The 16,094-nt window shown below is 40.0% G+C and overlaps 1 protein-coding gene across 3 annotated transcripts in view; it reads right to left on the minus strand.

Moving 5' to 3' along the window:
* PPIF (peptidylprolyl isomerase F) overlaps positions 1-16,094 on the minus strand; it is a 446,984-nt gene that overhangs the window by 386,055 nt on the left and 44,835 nt on the right. The window lies entirely within an intron of this gene.

The following is a 16,094-nucleotide window of genomic DNA, read 5'->3' on the forward strand; positions in this document are numbered from 1 at the left end:
GTAGACTTCATGACAGCTGATAATTAGCTGCTGGAAAGGGAGCAAAAACACAGAGGAGTGAAAATGCCCCGCTCCCTTGGCTGACTTGCTTCTTTTTAACTGTTTATACTTCATAAATCTTGTCTGGAAAACTTCCATCAGCTTTCTAGTATCCCATTCCAGAAGACTGACCCACATCTGTTATACTAAAGGAAATCAGCTGCAAACAGTACAAGGTGAAACCATATGTTGCTATCTATGACGGAAAATTGACAAGGAATCTGTTTTATAAACCTAAAAAAAAAAAAAAAAAAAAACCTCATTAGGGTAAACTATATTGGATGGTGGTATCTTTAAAGTACAGCTATTCATTAAAAAAAGCTTTCTCACCTAAATTGATACATATAAAAATGAATGGTGACACTACTGTAAATAGGTTTTTTTGCTGTCATGTGTTAAAATATGCACGATACATTTACAATAAACTATTACAGCTTCTTTTTATTTGATTAATGTATAGTCATGCATATAGAGACAGATGGTTAGTTTTTTTTAGGAGTACAACTGTACATTTCTTATACTTGCACTGCCAACTGTTTTGTTGTGTAACCTACGGTGCTTAAATCATATATGTTAAAAAAGTAATAAAATATTACCTTGGGGGGAAAAAAAAGAAAGAAAGAAAGCTTTCCACAGCTCAGCTAAGCTGTTGGCAAGTACTCAAAACTGGTTTGTTCTCTTATACACAATGTTATAAAATGATTTTACTGTCTGGATTAAGCTAAAGACTCCTTTCTCAGAAGCAAGTGCAGTTAACAACAGTCAAGGAAACCATAAAAATGAATCTTTACCAGACAAAAAATTGTGCCTTTGCCTAAACTCAAACCCAAAGAAAAACAATGCAGTAATACCACCTTAGTATGTGCAATTTGTATATGAATGAGCATTTAATTTCATTTTGTTTTCATGGTACATCACCATGACTTTCATGGACGGCATGCAGTGCAATGAATCCCCTGGATGTTTTTGACCAAAGGCACTCCTGCAGGACCACAAGGGTAGTATATGCAATAAAATAAAAATCTTCAGTTAAGTGATGTTTCAGAACCACCGGTCAAGGTAAATGAAATTGTGACACAAGTCACAAATACTGCATATCTCGGGAAAGAAATAGTTTTACCAAAGTATTACACAGCTAAGAGAACATGACCCAATCACTACACAAGACACAACTAGAACACAATTTGAGGACGGAATCTAAGAGACGGGCCACTATACAATTCAGCCACAATGGAAGGCAATCACAAAATGTACACCTAGGCAAATCCAGCAACAGAGTACAATCCCAGCCACCAGACAGTTTGTTTTTTCGACATGAATGCATCTAAAAATTAAAGACCAGATATTAAACTTTTGTCCTGAAAAAAAAAACACTGCTAAGCCACAGTAAGGCCAGCACTTCAAGTCCACTCAAATCTACATCAAGAGAAGGCTAACTGGCTCTATCCCACATTGCTGCACTCTGTATTCGTTTCTAACACAATGCAGAAAGGTTTTTAAAACTACACACCAAAAATAACCCAACTTCCTGCTGTCCTATCTGGCCATCTAGTCTGGTTGAGGAAAAAACAATAAAAAAATAAAAACATGCATTTTACTAACATGTCAGAAAATCAATGTGAAAGAAAATTTGGTTATCACCTGTCTTGATCTGTATTTGACTGCCCTGTTTTTAATCTCTGCATCTCCTGTAATGTGTCAACCTCAGCACAGACACTAAATGCCCAATTTTAACAGACTCCAAGGTGGCAAATAAAAGTAATGACAAAAAAAAAAAAAAAGGCAGACTGGGATCTCTGCAAAGTAGAAGAGTCACTGTTATTTTTCAACAAACTACTTCAAACCAAAGTGAGTACTGAAGACCAATTTCTCTGAAAAACATCCATCAATTAACATTTGTTGTTAGCTGCTGTGTTTCCAAGTTGGCACGACAGCTGTGATGCTCAATAAATGTTCAAAACAGACCATATTTTGCAGTGCTATACTTAGCCATATCCCCACAAGTTCCGCATGAGTAAATGCTTTCAAGGGACTGTCCCATATACTTGGGTGCTAAACATACCTTCACAGTACTGAAACCAGCAGTTACATTCCTGAAGTAGCATTTATGTTCCAAGAATAAATGCCGATAGTGGCAGCATGTCTGTACAACTACTTGCTGTGTCTAATAAAAAGTGAATGCCACTTTACCTTAAACACAGGTTTTTGTTGGCAGACAAGGAAAATGTTGGCCAACCTAATATGGCAGCTGCAAATCATATGCAACCAACAAACCTGTCAACCCCCTCAAAAAACTGCTTTGGTGAACTCTCATCAGTGTATGCCTTACTGAGTGCAGTAGTGAAGATTACAGATAAGCATTTAACCTACAATCGTTACTATTGCATCAGTGTATGCCTTACTGAGTACAGTAGTGAAGATTACAGATGAGCATTTAACCTACAATCGTTACTATTGCATCAGTGTATGCCTTACTGAGTACAGTAGTGAAGATTACAGACAAGCATTTAACCTACAATCGTTACTATTGCATCAGTGTATGCCTTACTGAGTACAGTAGTGAAGATTACAGATGAGCATTTAACCTACAATCGTTACTATTGCATCAGTGTATGCCTTACTGAGTACAGTAGTGAAGATTACAGATGAGCATTTAACCTACAATCGTTACTATTGCATCAGTGTATGCCTTACTGAGTACAGTAGTGAAGATTACAGATGAGCATTTAACCTACAATCGTTACTATTGCATCAGTGTATGCCTTACTGAGTACAGTAGTGAAGATTACAGATGAGCATTTAACCTACAATCGTTACTATTGTATCAGTGTATGCCTTACCATTTAACCTACAATCGTTACTATTGCATCAGTGTATGCCTTACTGAGTACAGTAGTGAAGATTACAGATGAGCATTTAACCTACAATCATTACTATTGCATCAGTGTATGCCTTACTGAGTACAGTAGTGAAGATTACAGATAAGTATTTAACCTACAATCGTTACTATTGCATCAGTGTATGCCTTACTGAGTACAGTAGTGAAGATTACAGATGAGCATTTAACCTACAATCGTTACTATTGCATCAGTGTATGCCTTACTGAGTACAGTAGTGAAGATTACAGATAAGTATTTAACCTACAATCGTTACTATTGCATCAGTGTATGCCTTACTGAGTACAGTAGTGAAGATTACAGATGAGCATTTAACCTACAATCGTTACTATTGCTGCTGTCCCATTTCCGACTCTTATACTAACGTTCTAACACTGCTGTCCACAACCATCATTGTTATGGTCCTGAACTTATCCCTCCACCAACTAAAGGACATTTTCTCCACAATCCTCTACTGAAAACTACACCCAGTCTCGACGTCCCCAGCAAACAAATCAAAAATAAATCTTTTCTTAGTTATGTAAAGCCAGACAGATCACACAGCTATACACGGACTCATAAAAATACAGTGGGAAGCAAAAAAGGTGTTGAAGTCCTTGACAGACTGAAATAGACTAGTCTGCATTTTTGCCGCCCTCCCCCCCAGCAGGCCTGTCATCAACCCCACCACCAAACACAACCTTTTTGTCACCCCCTTCACTGGGAACAAGAGGTGAAGTAGTGGGGCCCTCATTTAAAGCAGCCATCCATGTGTATGTGGGGGGTGGGGCTTCCTTATTTTGTCCTGCCTACCCACTTGGCACATGCATGCTACAGGCAGAAGGCATATCCCTCACTTCTGCAAGGGACTTAGCTACTCACAACTGCCCTGGCCCCATGGAAGTCCGCATTACCACTGGAATGTATCACAAGAACTTGTATCCCCAACACACACCTCCCCCCAACAAGAGGCAGACAGCAGACTGCTTAACCACATTCATCCTTTTCTATAACAAATTCCACCAAGCACGCAAGACATTAAGGGTCACCTAGGTTGTAGTCAGTGTCCAAACCCCACATCAAGTAAGCTAACTTTTGTTAAAGTCTTGAATATTTTACCATAACACTATTTATTACACTGTTGACAGTGAAAGCTAGTTATGACAAAAAATGCAGCAGTCTCAGGGAGAACATATTTCAAAGTTTGAGCACAGCACATGTAAACACCCAAAACATGCCCTTACAACCCAAGGACACAACAGCACCAGACTGCCTATAAACTCAGAAAACATTATTAATGTAACAGATACTGTACCGGACTGAAGTTTTTGGCAGAATATCAATAAACATTTTAAATACATAGCTGCTGAAAGGAATAAGAACTGCACTGCATTGAGTCCCTTAAGTAAATATAGTCATACCAGATATCGCATATCAATTCTGTTCTGATTACCACTACTAAAAAGTTTCATCACCAATAACATAATTAAGCAATACATACCTTGTGAAATAAGTAAGCAATAATTTATACCATCACCTGTTGATGTTTTTTACCATGATGAAATGCAAACAAGACAGAAGTTTGTACATATCCTATTGCAGAAAGCAATATTTTGCTTCAACATTACAAAAATTGCTGCAAAGTGGTGGGCAGATGTTTGTTAACTCAGGGAAGCTAGAAAGTGCAGATGAACAGGGGACAGAAAGAACATGATGCATGTATATGTGAAGGTCATGCAAAGTAATGTGTTGCATTGCAAACACACTTTGAACCCATTTCCAGAACATACCAAAAAGTGTCACAGACACACACAGCAGCTTTCTGCATTAAGACTGAAGAATGCAACTCTGTGGCAGAGACGGATAAAACCTGGACAGCAAGGAACAGGGTGTCAGGGGAGACCGCACTCAACTAAACCAACTGCACACCATTCCCTTTGGATGTTGTAGCTATGAACAAAAAAAAAATCTCCCCCTGCCCAATTATCTAAGCAGGATGATGGCATCACCTATGCTCCTCACCCCCAGGACAGCTTTCGCCTCCAAGGGAACCAAAGAAAAGGTCACTCTTGTGGAGACTGGATAGTCACTGGGAACCTGGGAGTAAAAATAAACTACAAATGCATGAAGTAAAACAGCAGTTATTTTCTACATGAAAGGCTTACCTATACCTTTGCTAATAGACATATACAATTTATAAAATACAGCTTTTCAGTCAAACTGCCTTCTACATGTGCTCTACATTCAAAACGAAGAAAGTATGTCAACTATGTTTCAAATTAGTTCAGTGGTTTCTAAGTTATTACTGGGACAAATCATATGATGGATATGCATGTCACAGAAGGAAAGCAGGCCTGGTAAGAAAAGATTTGGGGCAACAAGTGGCAGCTATAAAACTGGTACAAAACTTAAGGGGGGGGGTGGGAAAAAAATCACCCAGGATGGGTCCACTGGGAGAAGATCACCCAGGATGGGTCCACTGGGAGAAAACTGTTGACAATTATAAAATTAGAAGCCATGGAGAATATGATTTTAAAAAGCTGGGAGGGGATCTCACTATTGTTTGAGAGACCAAAATGGTATCTTCGAGATCTTAGGCAAGGTACACAACCAAGAGTGGAACACAACATTGTCAAGTGCTGGAAAAATGACAAGCTCAAGGGATACAACGTAATGAAAACAAGATGGTGGACAGGAAATAGTGGTTAGAGACTGGCTCAGTTATGAGGGCCTCATAAAGCTCAATGGAAAAAGCTGAACAAAGAGGAAGAAGTCAAACTCAGGAAGGTAACAAGAGATGAAGAAGCAAGCCTGGATACCAAAACAGAAAAGAACCAAGATTTAAGGAACAAGGAAAGAAATGCAACTTGGAAGTGATGATTAAATTAAAAAAATAAAAAGGGTAATACAGGGAACAGGAAGGAGACATGCAAGTAGCAAGGAAGAATTCTAAGATACTACGAGTAGTGCACCCAAAATAGACATTTCAAAAGCGGTGTTAAACAATGGTTAGGACTAAAAGAGAGGGACACTCACTGCATGGGAAGAAGTGTAAAGAAGCAGAAAACATTTGGCTGAAGGTGAAAACATCTTGTAAATTCAGGTTTTAGTATGTTAATTAGTAATAGTCACAACTGTGGGAGAACAGGGAGTGTAGTATGCAGGTGGTTTGCAAAGAGTGCATGGGGTTTATAGGAGTCGCATTCTGGAAGTAAAAGGTATTGCATAGTTACTCTTGTATTTGACAGTCTGTTACCTTGTATGCAAGGTGATTTATGGGTCATGGTTTACAGTCAAGTGCAACACAGGCAGTTTGCTAGCAATCCGCATATGGTGCTCTCAGTCAGGGCTGAAGATGATTCTACAACCAAGAGCACTTAAAAAGACACTAGCCTGGCAATGGAAACAAAAAACAGGCTGGCCTTAAGATTGCAGGGAATAAAAAATAAAATTGCAAGGGCATTATTTCTCAAAGCAACAGGAGGCCACACTGATTTAGCGTAACCTCACTCAACTCATCTACTATTCAGAAGGACACAGAATCCAATATTTTACATTCAGGCTCAGCTATGACAATCACAAAGAGACCCAATTGAATTTTAATCCTTGAGGGTTGGGAGGATGGCCTAAGTGTTGGGAGGATGGCCTAATGGTTAAGGTGTTTGCCTTACAAACACAAAAGTGCAAAGTTTGAGTCTCACAAGGTATAATTGGCTAGGTTTAAAATGGCTTGCAAGGGCAGTTAACCTAGTACTAACCTATGAACCTATGAACCTATGAAAAAAAGATACCGCCACCCAAACCAGAAATGGATGCATGAGTTTTTTCTCAACACCTATTTTACTTTTTTTACTCGTGAGCGAGGCTGGGTCAAACAGCCAACTGGTCAACTACTCTACCTATAAAAATAAACAGAATTTCCAGAATTAACATTCAAGCTACAAATAAACAAAGTTAAATTCTTACTCAATTTAACACACGCTACATTTGAGCAATGCAGTGATTTATGACCAGCTACTACATTTGACTCAAGAACAGTTGCATGTAACAGGCCAAGGCCTCAAATGGACAAAAAAGTAAACTCTGGTTCAAAAAATTCACTGGAAATTTCCTACTTGAGACTCAAGCGAATCTCCAGTCTCCCAAACACACCACGCTTGCCAAAGCCATTTAACTTTCATTACCAGCCTGGTATCTGCAATGCTTCTTCCAAAACCACAGTTCTCCTTTTACTATTACTTTTGCCCAAACTTCAATTTTTCAACCGTCATGTATTACAATTCAAGGATAAACTGCTTTTGGCTGGCCCAGAGAAAGGCTGCATCCTGGATTTGTTAAAATGCTGCAGCTTCATTTGTTACTCAACCCCCCCCCCCCCCCAAGTATTTTAAGAGGTGAACCTCTTCTAGTTCTCGCTTCCTTTCACAATCAATTTTCTTCTTAAACAGGACTATTCACAAGAAACATAACCACTACTAAATAACATTTATGTAAACAACGTAAACAAGCTTTTCATAGTTTTGTTTAAATGATTGTTGAGTCTCTGTACATGGTGTTTTTTGTGGTTGCATGCTCAAGGCTGAGCCCGAAAACCAATGAACAGGACATACATAGAGTGAGAGATGAGAAAAAAATACTGCATGACTACAGGAGTCCACATACTCAAGTGGCTTACAAATGAGAATCCATGGCACAATCAGAGATAGGGAAGGGAGACTAGGGGGTGAAACGGCAGGCAACAGGCTCAAGCACAGCTGCTCCATGCCCAACCCTCAAGGAATGGTGGATGATAGGTTGTCAGGGGTCACAGGCTGGATAGGCAAGGTAATGGTCATGGAGTAGGAAGGGCAAGTGTGTGTAAATGAGCAAAAAACAGGGCTTCAGTGTTTATAGTCAAATAATAAGGTTTCTAGTATTGGCATGCATGCAGACATCTACATGTAGGGGGGATGGCTGCATGACAGGGCTTCAGTGCTTGTACTCAAATAATAAGGTTTCTAGTACTGGCATGCATGCAGACATCTACATGTAGGGGGGACACCTCTGTCCACACAAAATCCAAAATTCCTCTTGCTGGTCCCTCTGAGCACCAGCATGGCAGAACTGGTATGCAGCTTTAGGAAATGTACCCCTTGACAAGTTGCCAAGTCAGCAGACCACACACACACACACACACACACACACACACACACACACACACACACACACACACACTGTGCACAAAGTCTATGAATATTAGGGCTACAAGAATGGATTCCACAAATACAAGCTGTCACCTGCATAGCTTTCTAGTACACTTGCCCAAACTCCTACAAAACTTGCACAGCTCAACTCCATAAGCCATTTCTCCATGGCAAGACTTGTGGAATAAGCACTATGGCTTCAAGTCTGGGTACAGTAACTGCAGGGCCATTCTTTCGTTAACAAACACTATACATAGATACAAACGGCATACATCACAGGGAAAAACAACAAAGAGAGATCAATATGTCTGTTACCTATGGCAAGGAAGACATTTCAGCTCTTTTGTTTATGACATCTGAGATTATTCAAGTTTGTACATTTGATTTTTAGTAAGGAAGAAGTGAGAAAGTGGAATCAAACGAAGCAGTGAGATCCGTAGTGTCTGCAGCGGGTTCTGCAATATGTACAGGGATTTTCCTTGAGTTTGTAAATATTCAGCCCTAAACATGTGAACTTTCAGAATCGATGTGAAAGTGAAACTGCAAACACTGAGAAGAGTGTGGGCAGTTTGAAAATAATTCTGTTAGCCACAAAGTCATGAACTAGTTGTATGCACTGCTGACCAAAAGTTTTATACAGTTATTTAATAGGCATATTTGTGAAAAACAGTGTTACACTGGTATGGCTTCAGAGTTGCTTCGAGAAGTTTCAGAAACTTCTGGCTAGCAAAGTTAACTAATCAACTGGCCTTTTTCAGCCAAAGGGAAATACAGTTATAAAGCAATATACTGTGTGCATTTACAGATTACATTTACAAATAGCAACAAGGTAGCATATATTAGTACGATAGTTACACACAAAACGTAACATTTAATATAATCGGAACCAATACCTTCACAGCAAAGAATGCCAAGAGAAAAGGGAAAAGAAAGCCCACTTAACCCCCCCTCAGTATGCATTTACATACATCTGTAATACGAACAGCAGAAATTTCAATTTACACATTTTGTCTACAGAACTTGAACTAAATTATTTAAAAAATATTGTGACGACAACCTGGGACATCTGAACACTGGCTCATCACCACTAAAAAACAGAAGCATTTTAGTTGTCTAATAGCAGGATTGCCATAGTGATGGCAGCCAGCCAATTCCAAGGTTGGCAATGGTAATCTCAAACCATTTATTGAAGAACAAGAATTACAAACTTTGTTTGATGCAACATGCAGTGATCTTGTATTATGCTGTAAAAAAGAGCGTCTCAGCAGAACATATTCAATCCTAGGAATCAAAACATTTATACTTTGACAGAGTTAGTCCCATAAGGCTAATGGTGATATTTCATACAGACTAGGTGAAATTTCACGAAGACACTGGGGGAACGTCATCCCTACTCAAAAGAGGTAGCTGTCTCAATGGCTTCATTGTTAAGACCTATTTCCAAAAAGTTTGTGGTAACAAAAAACTTCTCATTTATTTTGAAGTTAAAATAAACTAAACAAATACTGTGTTAAGTAAATTTCTTAGATCCCATGTCTGGTAGACACCTACATAGTATCAGTAACAATGTTACATTTATAATAGTTATTACTAGCTAGTTCATCTTTTATGACTAAAGCCTCTGTTAATGTAGTAACTTTTTTATTTTGAGATTCCACACAAGTTTTGAGTTGAGCCATAAATCAGTACCTTACCAGTTGAGTCTATGAAATGGGGAAGTCAATATTATGGAACTCGGCAGTAGCGGAGCAGACCGAAAGTTGTAGTCTTCATACCTTAATCACTGCACAGTTTTCCATCATCAAGTCTATGGTGGAGGACTTATGACAGTTTGGATTTTACTCTCAATAGTAACTGCGCATATTTATACAACATTGAGCAGTTTAACCAGTCAATGTTTGCTTAGCTAAAATCTCTCATAAGGGCTGTCTTTCCTCGTTTTTTTTACGTCTGAAGCTTTTAAAGCTTAGCACAGCTTTATCCTCTGACCGTGCATGTTACATGCCTCTAATATTACACATTCAGTACCAGTGATAGCCAGCTACGGCACGAGTGAATCTACTCCAGGGTTGTTTTAACTTATGGCTTTTTAGGGGGTTCCTTTGAAAACACTGACACACAGCTAATTATCACCTGACATCTACAACAATAAAAGGATGATATATATACTGAAATGCTAAAAGCATAAAGGTTAACAGTCCCTACATAAAGGAAACTTCACCCATTTTACTTGTATCTTTCTAAAAAATAAATTTTACATCTCCTTAGTGTCTTTAAAGGCTTCCGCACAATGCACTAAAAAACATGAAATACATTTACATACTGAAAGCAAAAATATTTACTTATTCACAAGCTCCTTAGGTGAGGCCATTACGTTCACCGACCATGGCTATACATACTGGACTTCACATGAACATGTACCTATGGTTTCCATTAAAAAGATAGAAAAAAATAGCGTTCCTATTATAAAACAATTAACAATTTTTCCAACACTGGCCAAGTTAATCAACACAGCAGCTAAACGTTTCAGCTCCTCTCCTAAATGCAACACTTCCTCTCAGACTTCTAAACTTTCGACCACAACATTGACCTGGCATAGAACAGTACCATCCAACTTTATTCAGAAACTGGAAAAAAATAAAGTAAATTTTGTTACATTGGTTCTATAATGAAACACTGCACCCCTTGTAGTCGAGAGGCAAAACTAGGCAACAGAAACCAAGTTACAGACACACTAAACTGTACTTGTACTATAGAACTAATACTGAAAGTGCTGTATATTCATACATATATATATATATATATATATATATATATATATATATATATATAGGTAGGTAGTAGGCTATTGGCCCTAGGGCCTATATAAGCCTAGCCAAAAAAGGTACCCTGGCTTTCGCCACCCAAGAAAATTATTTTCCTGTGCCCCTGTTAAGCAGAGCCACAGAAGTGATCCCCGGGGTGAATTTCCTATTTCCCAACCAGTCAAGATTTTTCTTGAAGACTGCTAATGGCTCTTTTTCATATAGATGGGTAGTTTGTTCCATGGGAAGTCTCTGGGACAGGAATCTATCCCTTCAGTATGTTCTGTTTATTGTGGTAACAAGGTTTAGGTCCTTAGACCATGTAGCTCGGAGGGATTTCTTTTAAGTGAAGCATGTCCAACAGCTCTGGGTTTGACATAGCTTTATATGCTAGGCAGAGATTGCTAGGCAATATGCAACTGAGTAAAGCTGGAGTTTTTTTGAGACAGTCTGCATAGGGCATCTGTTTTGAGGCTAGTAATCCTCTTTGTGAGGCATTTCTGTGGCCTTTCCAATGGTTGTAGATGTCTTGTGAGGTACATACCAAAAGGGGCGTAGTACTCTATAATGGGGTCTAATGAGTGATGAGGACAGGGGAACAATTACCTTTTTCTAGATGAGAAACCTTTTGTGATAAGGTGTGCCATGCAGAAGGCTTCCTGACCACTGTGGCGATGTGATTATCAAAGGAGAGACTACTGTCCATCTGTGTCCTAAGGTCTCATCACACTTTCAGTGTTAAGTAGACTATAGCCTATGTGGTAGTTCATGGGTACAGAGTTTTTACCAAAGGGGATAACAATGCACTTTTTGGCACTGGGCTTGAGGCCATGGCTTTGACACCAGGCATCTGTCTCAGTGAGGCCTTTTTGTAGGATGTCCACACCGTTCGGAGTTTCAATTATGCCTCCTAGTTTGCAGTCAACTGTGAACTTAGTTAGCCAAAGACCTTCTGTGTTAGCCTGTACGTCAGAGAAGTAGATACCAAACAAGAGAGGAACCAGGACTGAATCCAGTGGTACTCCACTTGTCACTGGTCTGAAGTCGGATTTGAAGTCTGCTACTTGAGTTCCGTCAGTAAGCCAGTTGGCAACCCATCTTGTGACATGGGGATTTATACCTAGTTTAGGGAGTTTATCTATAAAATCTAGAGTGGGGGATGGTGTTGAAAGTCTTGGCGAGATCTAGATAGGCTGTGTCAACCACCTTACCCTCATCTATGGCTTTGAAGACTGCTTCACAGAAGTCTATCAGGTTTAGGAGACATGAGCTGCCTTTTACAAAGCCGAACTGTGTGGGGTCCAGAGTTTGAAGATTAACAATGTCTGTTTACGAGTTCCATGATTATGCGTTCCATGGTCTTGCAGACCAGGCTAGTCAGGCTAATGGGGTGGCAGTTCCCGGGGTCTATCGTAGCTCCCCCTTTGTGGAGTGGTATAACTGTCACAGTGTGCTATTCAATGGGCACAAAACCTGAGGTGAGGCTATGACTGAACATGGTACTTAGGTGGGGTGCCAGTTCGTTCTGTAATTCATGTAGAATACAGCCTGGGATGTTGTATGGTTCCATGAATGCTGTGTTCTTGGCTTTGAAGAGTGAGCTTTTTACCTGTGCAGCCGTGATTACAGGAACTTTGCATTCTTCCGGTATAGAGATGGGTTCTTTAGGGGGTGAGAAGGGGTTAAAGTTAGCACTGAACCTATCTGCCAGGATGTTAGCAATATCAGTTGTTTTTGTATATTTAGTGCCATTGTGCTGTAACTCAGAGCAGATCAGGGTGTTACCATGAGATTATTGACATAGCTATAGAATGCTTTGTGGTTGTCTTTAGAATAAGTGGCGATTTTCTTTTCATAACTAGCTATGGAGGATCTCAGCTTCTTACCGAGGCTGACCACGGAGTTCCTCCAACCATGGGATTTTACTCTTTTTTTTTGCAACAGTTTCTTTCTTCTGTTGTAGAGTTTGTTTACGGCAGAAGACCACCAGATTGGCTTCCTTTTTTTTTTTTTTTTTTGGAGGACAGCATCTTGGTTCTGTTAGGGATAGCACAATCCATGCACTTGTGTAAGTGCTTATAAAGTGTATTTGTGTAGGATTCAGTCATACCTCTACTGTCCATCTGCATGGGTGTCATGAAGTTTGCCACTTCTGTCTTAAGAAGCATGAAGTTGGCTTTGGAGGAATTTTTTTTTCAGCTTCCTTAATGGGGGTGGATGTCTACGGTGATTAACTTGTGGTCGGATCTGACCTCTGGTGTGGAACACCAGTCACCCATGTTGGCAATGACCAGGTCTAGGATATTGCTGCCCCTGGTGGGGTTGTGGATAAGTTGATCCAATGAGTTGGAATTTATGAATTCCAGAAAATGTTAAGCAAAAGAGAGTTGGTACACGAGTAGTTTTCCAGTTAATGGTGAGGTAGTTGAAATCCCCCATTATTAGGGTGTTGGGTTGTACCCTAACATTTTCCAGTGCATCAAGAAAAGAAAAGTGGGAATCCTGGGGCATGGTGGGGGGGGTCTGTAGTAAGTTACAATTTGGATTGTGGTCTTGCCCAGAGTTTGCTGCACTTGGATAATCTCAGATGCATTATGCTGAGCAACTAGCTTGGAGGTGTGGACCCCCTTAATGAATACGGACACGCCTCTGCCTTTAGTGTTTCGGTCTGGGTTAGGTGGCCGAAAGGTGTGGTACGAATTATAGCCTGGTAATGCAGGGGTGCTCTCTGGAGCTTTGAACCAGGTCTCTGTCACTTCACAGATGTCGATATTCTCCATTTTAAGGAGTGCCTCGAGCGAGTGCATTTTGAGGTTTAGACTTCTAGCATCGAGTAGCATTACCCTCAGATTTTGCTTGCTTGTACCGGTTACAGTGGTGAATTTGTTATTTGAACCTTGTCTAAAAAAGGCACTATAGGGGTGGCAAGAGCCTTTGCTAGTATCCGAAATACCAAGGGCGACAGGTGCAAGCCATCTCTGTCAAAGCATCGTGGTCTGTCAATCATGTCATCCCAGGCAGACAAATACTGAATTCCCTTAAAATGACACCAGAAGCTTAGCCAATTGTTGAAGTCAATCAATTTGTCCTTTTACTGTGGGAATCATTCTGGGTGATGGCAGGATGCTACTCAGAGATAGGGTCGTACCTGCCTGTGCTACAAGATCAGAGAGCTCCTCCATATCTCTTTTCATGTAGTCCAGGGAGGTACGTCTCAGGCCATTCACACCAACATGGACAATGACAGAGTCATATTTGTACTTGTGGAGTGACCTGAGTGCGTGCGTTATGTGGCGGATCCTGGCACCCGACATGCAGCTGACAGGAGATTTCTCCTTGTTTAGCCTGGTGAGTGGAACATCAGTGTGCCTGAGTATATAGTCACCTATGACTAGGATGTTGGGTACGTTACGCCTTATGGGCTGTAGTTGAGTGACACACTGAATTTGTGAGCTGTGTCTCATCTGGGTTGTGTTGGGGGGTGGAAGTTGCTTGCATTTCTGCTTTGCAGGTCTTGGTTGTTTGGGCAGATTTTTATTGAGAGCCTCCGTGAATGTAGGCATGTGTTTTGTGCTTCTGTGTATGTGCTTTGGTGGTGTAGGTTTTGAGAGACTATGTGAGTGTGGTGAGGTGCAAGTGTTTACCTTCTCCTCTTGACTGTCTAGTCCAGTCTTCGGTGAAGAGAGCTTTGCTTCCAGTTTGGCTAGATAAAAGCATCTCTCACAGGTTGTAGTGTTGGGCGTTGCTGCATTGCCCCAAGATGCCCAGATTCCTCAGGTGGATGGTATATATATATATATATATATATATATATATATATATATATATATATATATATATATACACACACACACACACACACACACACACACACACACAAATAAATATATTTACAGAAATCTATAAATATCTATATATCTGTCTATATTTCTATATATGGATCTACTTCAGAAGCTCAAAGTTTTACGCACATTTCTACAGGGGGCAAGCCCACCTGCACCCCCAAACCCCCTGCTAAATTAAAATATGCCAAGTCAGAGATTACACTACAGTGAAGAAAATGGTAAATAGCCCGTCACCCCCAAACTGTGATCTCCAATCAAAACATTTGAAGTTCAAAACTTCAATCTTCTGAAGGGGATCCATATTACATACATGCACAAATACACATACAGAGACACAAGTATAAACTTTTAAATACCTTTTATGGTACATTTAAGCCTTCTGGCCGAAGTCAAACTATAAAATTTTGTTACAAATTTTTAAGGTAATATGTAGCACATTACCCCATCATTCTCCACAGCGCACTGCCATTCACTCCCTTTACTGACTACAGTCACTTAGGATTATTTTATTTATTTTGCATTTGATGACCGGGATAATCCGACTGGACATGTGTCCATTTACAGCGGAGGCCCGTAAGGAATTACCATCCCCAGCCTGATAAATACAAGCACAACCATTTCCAGGCACAGGGTTTATATACCAGTAAGGATGGAAGAGTTAGAAGATCAAATTACTACTCAGTCCTATTAGCCCCCCGCTATTACTATTCTCATTTCACAAACCGGACCCGGCAGGCTTTCAGCAACTTTAGTACATAGTCTGAACTACTGACCCACCCGTGCTATGCAGACTGAGACATTCCTACATTAACAATTTTGTACAAATCTTACCCAGATTTTCGCTGTTACTGTCAATGGTGCAAAATGGAGAAACTAAGTAATCAGCACTATGTTAGTACATGGCCAATTAAAGAGACTGAGGACACCAAAATTACTAAGCTTTGTCCTCCTGTCAGGTAATGCACCCACCCTCCCTCTTACCTTGGCTCTTGGGAGGGTTTGTATAATAGAGCAATTAAAATCTAGTACATGCAGTGGGACAATTACACTGCAAAAATCAGAAACAAGATAACGTGGTTATACTCAAGTCTCCTTCTATAGCACACACAGCAACCACAAAACGGCACAAAATCTAAAACGGCTTTTTAAAAGCTGTAAAGAGGGACACTGAAATGTTTAACAGACTTTAAAGCTATTACTCTGTCAGAGAGACACGACTCCTGGCTGCACTCGGTGTCCAAGCTCTAAAAGCTTAGAAACAAGCATCCTACAAGCTTTTAATTTATTTACTTGACATTTGTTGACCGGGTTAATCCAGCTGAGCCAGAAGCCCATTTTCAGTGGTGA

The sequence above is a fragment of the Protopterus annectens genome, chromosome 14.part0 (genome assembly GCF_019279795.1).
Source record: "Protopterus annectens isolate FY-2018-M chromosome 14.part0, PAN1.0, whole genome shotgun sequence".
Lineage (NCBI taxonomy): Eukaryota > Metazoa > Chordata > Ceratodontiformes > Protopteridae > Protopterus > Protopterus annectens.